This window comes from Hordeum vulgare, chromosome 4H, assembly GCF_904849725.1.
Source record: "Hordeum vulgare subsp. vulgare chromosome 4H, MorexV3_pseudomolecules_assembly, whole genome shotgun sequence".
Taxonomy (NCBI): domain Eukaryota; kingdom Viridiplantae; phylum Streptophyta; class Magnoliopsida; order Poales; family Poaceae; genus Hordeum; species Hordeum vulgare.
Window position 1 is genome coordinate 493,558,714 of NC_058521.1, and position 6,979 is coordinate 493,565,692.

The following is a 6,979-nucleotide window of genomic DNA, read 5'->3' on the forward strand; positions in this document are numbered from 1 at the left end:
TTCTCTAAGGAACGCAAAAAGTAGAAAACAGGAAAATAAAGCTAAATCTATCATTTTTCTTCTAAGCAACGGAAAATAAAAGTTCGAAACACGAGGTTCGTGACTCCTAGATTCATCCATCTTATGGTCATCAAAAGAAGTCCGTCAATGAGGTTGATCAAGTCTCCTTGACAAACTTTTTCGAATCGCATAAAACCGGAGAATTTTCGAATAATGACTAGGTTACCTCAATGGGGATGTGTATATCCCCAACAAGTAAATCATACTTCATCTTGACAGTAGGTATAGGGCATTCAAAGCTCCCAATAAGAATCGATGAAGTTTTTTCAATAGCATTGATGCAATGTACTCGATATTGTTTCTTCGAAAAGTGCACCGTATGCTCATTACCATTAACATGGAAAGTGACATTACCTTTGTTGCAATCAATAACATCCCCTGTAGTGTTTAAAAAGGGTCTTCCAAGGATGACCGCCATGGCATCATCCTCGGGAATATCTAGAATAACAAAGTCCGTTAAGATAGTAACGTTAGCAACCACAACAGGCACATCCTCGCAAATGCCGATAGGGAAATGATACGTCCATTTTGCATCATGTTTTCATGTTGATATTTATCGCTTCTTTAACTGTTATTTCACTTCACGGTACAATTCTTATGCCTTTTCTCTCTTATTTTGCAAGGTTTACATGAAGAGGGAGAATATCGGCAACTGGAATTCTGGCCTGAAAGTGGAGCAAAGTTGAGATACCTATTCTGTGCAACTCCAAACGCCGTAAAAATTAACGAGGATTTTTTTCCTGATTTATCAAAAATACTGGGCCGAAGAAGTGCCAGAGGGGGGTGTGCAGGTGGCCACAAGCCTGCACGGCGCGACCACCCCACCAGGCCGCGCCATGAGGGCTTGTGGGCACCCTGCAGGCCCACTTATCCCCCTCTTTTGCTATATGAAGGGTTTTGTCTAGGAAAAAAAATCAGAGAGGAGCTTTTTCGTGGTTTCACAGCCGCCACGAGGCGGACATTGAGCAGAACCAATGTAGAGCTCCGGCAGGACGATCCTGCCGGGGAAACTTCCCTCCCGGAGGGGAAAATCGTCGCCATCGTCATCACCAACACTCCTCTCATCGGAGGGGACTCGTCACCATCAACATCTTCATCAGCACCATCTCATCTCCAAACCCTAGTTCATCACTTGTAACCAATCTCCGTCTCCCGACTCCGATTGGTACTTGTAAGGTTGCTAGTAGTGTTGATTACTCTTTGTAGTTGATGCTAGTTGGATTACTTGGTGGAAGATTTTATGTTCAGATCCTTGATGTTACTCATTACCTCTCTGATCATGAATATGATTATGCTTTTTGAGTAGTTACTTTTGTTCCTCAAGACATGGGATAAGTCATGCTAATAGTAGTCATGTGAATTTGGTATTCGTTCGGTATTTTGATATGTTGTATGTTGTTTTTCCTCTCGTGGTGTTATGTGAACGTCGACTACATAACACTTCACCATTATTTGGGCCTATAGGAAGGCATTGGGAAATAGTAAGTAGATGATGGGTTGCTAGAGTGACAGAAGCTTAAACCCTAGTTTATGCGTTGCTTCGTAAGGGTATGATTTGGATCCACTAGTTTAATGCTATGGTTAGACTTTGTCTTAATTCTTCTTTCGTAGTTGCGGATGCTTGCGAGAGGGGTTAATCATAAGTGGGATGCTTGTCCAAGTAAGGGCAGTACCCAAGCGCCGGTCCACCCACATATCAAACTATCAAAGTAACGAACGTGAAATCATATGAACATGATGAAACTAGCATGACAGAAATTCCCGTGTGTCCTCGGGAGCGTTTTTCCTCCTATAAGACTTTGTCCAGGCTTGTCCCTTGCTACAAAAGGGATTGGGACACTTTGCTGCACTGTTTCTACTTTTGTTACTTGTTGCTCGCTACGAATCATCTCATTACACAATCACTTGTTACCGACAATTTCAGTGCCTGCAGATTTTACCTTGTTGAAAATCACTTGTGAGATCCTTCTGCTCCTCGTTGGGTTCGACACTCTTACATATTGAAAGGACTACGATTGATCCCCTATACTTTTGGGTCATCAAGACTCTTTTCTGGCGCCGTTGCCGGGGAGTGAAGCGCCTTTGGTAAGTGGAACTTGGTAAGGAAACATTCATCTAGTGTGCTGAAATTTATTGTCACTTGTCACTATGGATACTAATCCTTTGAGGGGATTGTTCGGGGTATATTCACCTCGAACGGAAGCACAAAGAGTTGCTCCTCAACCTGCTGCACCTACTGAAAATATTTTCTTTGAATTTCCTTCGGGTATGCTTGAGAAACTGCTGGCTAATCCTTTTACAGGAGATGGAACATCACATCCAGACTTGCATCTAATCTATGTAGATGAAGTTTGTGGTTTATTTAATCTTGCAGGTGTGCCCGAGGATGAGGTCAAGAAGAAGGTATTTCCTTTATCTTTGAAGGATAAGGCGTTGACATGGTATAGGCTATGTGATGATACTGGATCATGGGACTATAATCGGTTGAAATTGGAATTTCATCAAAAGTTTTGTCCAATGCATTTAGTACATCGTGACCAAAATTATATTTACAATTTTTGGCCTCATGACAGAGAAAGCATCGCTCAAGCTTGGGGGAGGCTTAAATCAATGTTATATTCATGCCCCAACCATGAGCTTTCGAGAGAAATTATCATCCAGAACTTCTATGCTCGGCTTTCTCATGATGATCGCACCATGCTTGACACTTCTTGTACCGGTTCTTTTATGAAGAGAGATATTGACTTCAAATGGAATTTATTGGAGAGAATTAAACGCAACTCTGAAGATTGGGAGCTTGAAGAAGGTAAGGAGTCAGGTATGAATTTCACGTTTGATTGCGTTAAATCCTTTGTTGAGACAAATACCTTTAGTGATTTTTGCGCTAAGTATGGACTTGACTCTGAAATAGTAGCTTCATTGTGTGAATATTTTGCTACTCATATTGATATCCCCAAAGAGAAGTGGTTTAAATATCATGCTCCTTTAGAAGTCAATGTAGTTAAACCCACTCTAGTTGAAGATAAAGTCATTGCCTATAATGATCCTGTTGTTCCCAGTGCTTACATTGAGAAACCACCTTTCCCTGTTAGGATAAAGGATCATTCTAAAGATTCAACTGTGATACGTAGAGGCTATATTAGAACACCTACACCCCCTGAGAAAATTAGAATTGAACCTAGCATTGCTATTATCAAAGATCTTCTGTCTAAAGAAGTTGAGGGACATAATATTCACTTCTGTGAAGATGCTGCTAGAATTGCTAAACCTCACGCTAGAGACAAACATAGGCCTGTTGTTGGCATTCCTGTGGTTTCTGTTAGATAGGAGATCATTGTTATCATGGCTTATGTGACGTGGGTGCTAGTGTTAGTGCAATACCTCAATCCTTATATGATGAAATCAAAGATGTGATTGCACCTGTTGAGATAGAGCCTATTGATGTCACTATTCACCTTGCCTATAGAGATACCATCTGCCTTGTGGGAATTGTTAGGGATGTTGAAGTCTTGTGTGGTAAAACGAAGTATCCTGCTGATTTCCTCGTTCTTGCTACCGCACAAGATAGCTTTTGTCCCATTATATTTGGCAGACCCTTCCTCAATACTGTCGATGCTCATATTGATTCTGAGAAGCAAACTGTCACTGTTGGCTTTGAAGGTGTGTCACATGAGTTCAATTTCTCCAAGTTTGGTAGACAACCTCATGAAAAGGAGTTGCCTAGTAGGGATGAAACTATTGCCTTAGCCTCTATTGCCGTGCCCCCTACTGATCCCTTAGAGCAATACTTGCTTGAGCATCAAAATGATATGCATATGGATGAAAGGGATGAGATAGATAGAGTTGTCTTAGAACAATATCCTATCCTTAAGAATAATCTGCCTGTTGAACTGCTTGGGGATCCACCCCCACCAAAGGGTGATCGTGTTCGAGCTTAAACAGTTGCGTGATACTCTTAAGTATGCCTATCTTGATGAAAAGGAGATATATCCTGTCATTATTAGTCCTAGCCTCTCGTAGCATGAAGAAAAGAAGTTACTAAAAACTCTGAGGAAGCACCGTGCTGCTATTGGATATACTCTTGATGATCTTAAGGGCATTAGTCCTACGCTATGCCAGCACAAGATTAAGACCGATCTTAGGAAACTGATCCCACAGAGGATTATTACTGGCTATAGGATGCTGATCGATTTTAGGAAACTGAATAAAGCCACTAGGAAAGATCATTACCCTTTGCCTTTTATCGACCAAATGCTAGAAAGGCTGTCCAAACACACAAACTTCTGCTTTCTAGACGGTTATTCTAGTTTCTCCCAAATATCAGTTGCACAATCTGATCAGGAGAAAACCACTTTCACCTGCCCTTTCGGTACCTTTGCCTATAGGCGTATGCCTTTTGGCTTATGTAATGCAGCTGCCACCTTTCAAAGATGTATGATGACTATATTCTCTGACTTTTGTGAAAAGATTGTCGAGGTTTTCATGGATGACTTCTCCGTTTACGGGTCTTCCTTTGACAATTGCCTCAGCAAATTTGATCGAGACTTACAGAGATGTAAAGACACCAATCTTGTCTTGAATTGGGAGAAGTGCCACTTTATGGTTAATGAAGGCATCGTCTTAGGACATAAAATTTCTGAAAGAGGTATTGAAGTCGATAAGGTTAAGGTTGATGCAATCGAGAAAATGCCATACCCCACAGATATCCAAGGGATAAGAAGTTTCCTTGGGCATGCTGGTTTCTATAGAAGGTTCATCAAAGACTTCTCTAAGATTTCTAGGCCTCTTACCAATCTCTTGCAAAAGGATATTCCTTTTGTCTTTGATGATGATTGTGAGGAAGCCTTCGAAATACTTAAGAGGGCTTTGATAAGTGCACCTATTGTTCAACCACCTGATTGGAACTTGCCTTTTGAGATCATGTGTGACGCTAGTGATTATGCTGTTGGTGCTATTCTAGGGCAAAGAGTTGACAAGAAGTTGAATTTTATTCACTATGCTAGTTAAACTCTAGACATTGCCCAGAGAAACTATGCCACTACGGAAAAGGAATTTTTAGCAGTCGTGTTTGCATGTGAAAAGTTCAGTTCTTACATAGTTGATTCCAAAGTCACTATTGACACTAATCATGCTGCTATTAAGTACCTTATGGAGAAGAAATACGCTAAACCTAGAATTATCAGATGGGTTCTCTTGCTACAAGAATTTGATTTGCATATTGTCGATAGAAAGGGTGCTGATAACCCAGTAGCAGATAACTTGACTAGGTTGGAGAACCTTCTTGATGACCCACAACCTATCAATGATAGCTTTATCGATGAGCAACTGAATGTCATCAATGCTTCATGTAGTGCACCGTGGTATGCTGATTATGCAAACTATATCGTTGCCAAATATATACCACCTAGTTTCACATACCAGAAAAAGAAGAAATTCTTCTTTGACTTGAGACACTACTTTTGGGATGATCCTCACCTTTATAAGGAAGGAGTAGATAGTGTTATTAGACGTTGTGTACCTGAACATGAACAGGGACAAATCCTACAGAAGTGTCACTCCGAGGCCTACGGAGGACACCATGCGGGAGATAGAACTGCACACAAGGTATTGCAATCAGGTTTCTATTGGCCCACTCTCTTCAAGGATGCCCGTAAGTTTGTCTTGACTTGTGAAGAATGTCAAAGAATAGGTAATATTAGCAAACGTCGGGAAATGCCTATGAACTATTCACTTGTCATTGAACCATTTGATGTTTGGGGCTTTGATTATATGGGACCTTTTCCAAAATCCAACAGGTATACTCATATCCTAGTTGTTGTTGATTACGTCACTAAGTGGGTAGAAGCTATCCCCACAAGTAGTGCTGATCACAACACCTCTATCAAGATGCTGAAAGAAGTTATCTTCCCTAGATTTGGAGTCCCTAGATATCTAATGATCGACGGTGGTTCACACTTCATTCATGGTGCTTTCCGTAAAACGCTTGCTAAGTATGATGTCAACCATAGAATTGCGTCTCCCTACCACCCTGAGTCCAGTGGTCAGGTAGAGCTAAGCAATAGAGAGATTAAACTGATTCTGCAAAGGATTGTTAATGGGTCTAGAAAGAATTGGTCTGAGAAGCTCGATGATGCACTGTGGGCTTATAGAACTGCCTATAAGAATCCCATGGGCATGTCTCCGTACAAAATGGTGTATGGGAAAGCATGTCACATACCTCTTGAGCTAGAGCATAAAGCTTATTGGGCAATCAAAGAGCTCAACTTTGATTTCAAATTTGCCAGTGAGAAGAGGTTATTTGATATTAGCTCGCTTGATGAGTGGAGAACTCAGGCATATGAGAATGCCAAGCTGTTCAAAGAGAAGGTTAAGAGGTGGCATGATAAGAGGATACAAAAGCGTGAGTTCAATGTAGGTGATTATGTCTTGCTATATAACTCTCGTTTAAGATTCTTTGCAGGCAAGCTTCTCTCTAAATGGGAAGGTCCCTATGTTGTTGAGGAAGTATATCGTTCCGGTGCTATCAAGATCAACAACACGGAAGGTAATTGTCCGAGAGTGGTAAATGGGCAGAGAATCAAGCATTATATCTCAGGTACTCCCATAAATGTTGAAAGCAATATCATCAATACCATAACTCCGGAAGAATACCTAAGGGACATTTATCAGCCTGATTCAGACTCCAAAAACAAAGAGGTATGTGATTCGGTAAGAAAACAGAGTCCAAAACTTTCCCAATAGGAAATTTTCTCCATTTTGGAATATTTGAAAAAAATACAAAAATTGGAAGTAGTCCGAAAAGTGCGCGAGGAGGCGACAAGCCTACACGGCACGGGCCCACCCCTGGTCGCGTCGTGAGGGCTTGTGGCCAACTCGTGCGCCTCCCGGACTCTGTTTTCATGCACGGTACTCCTTCTGG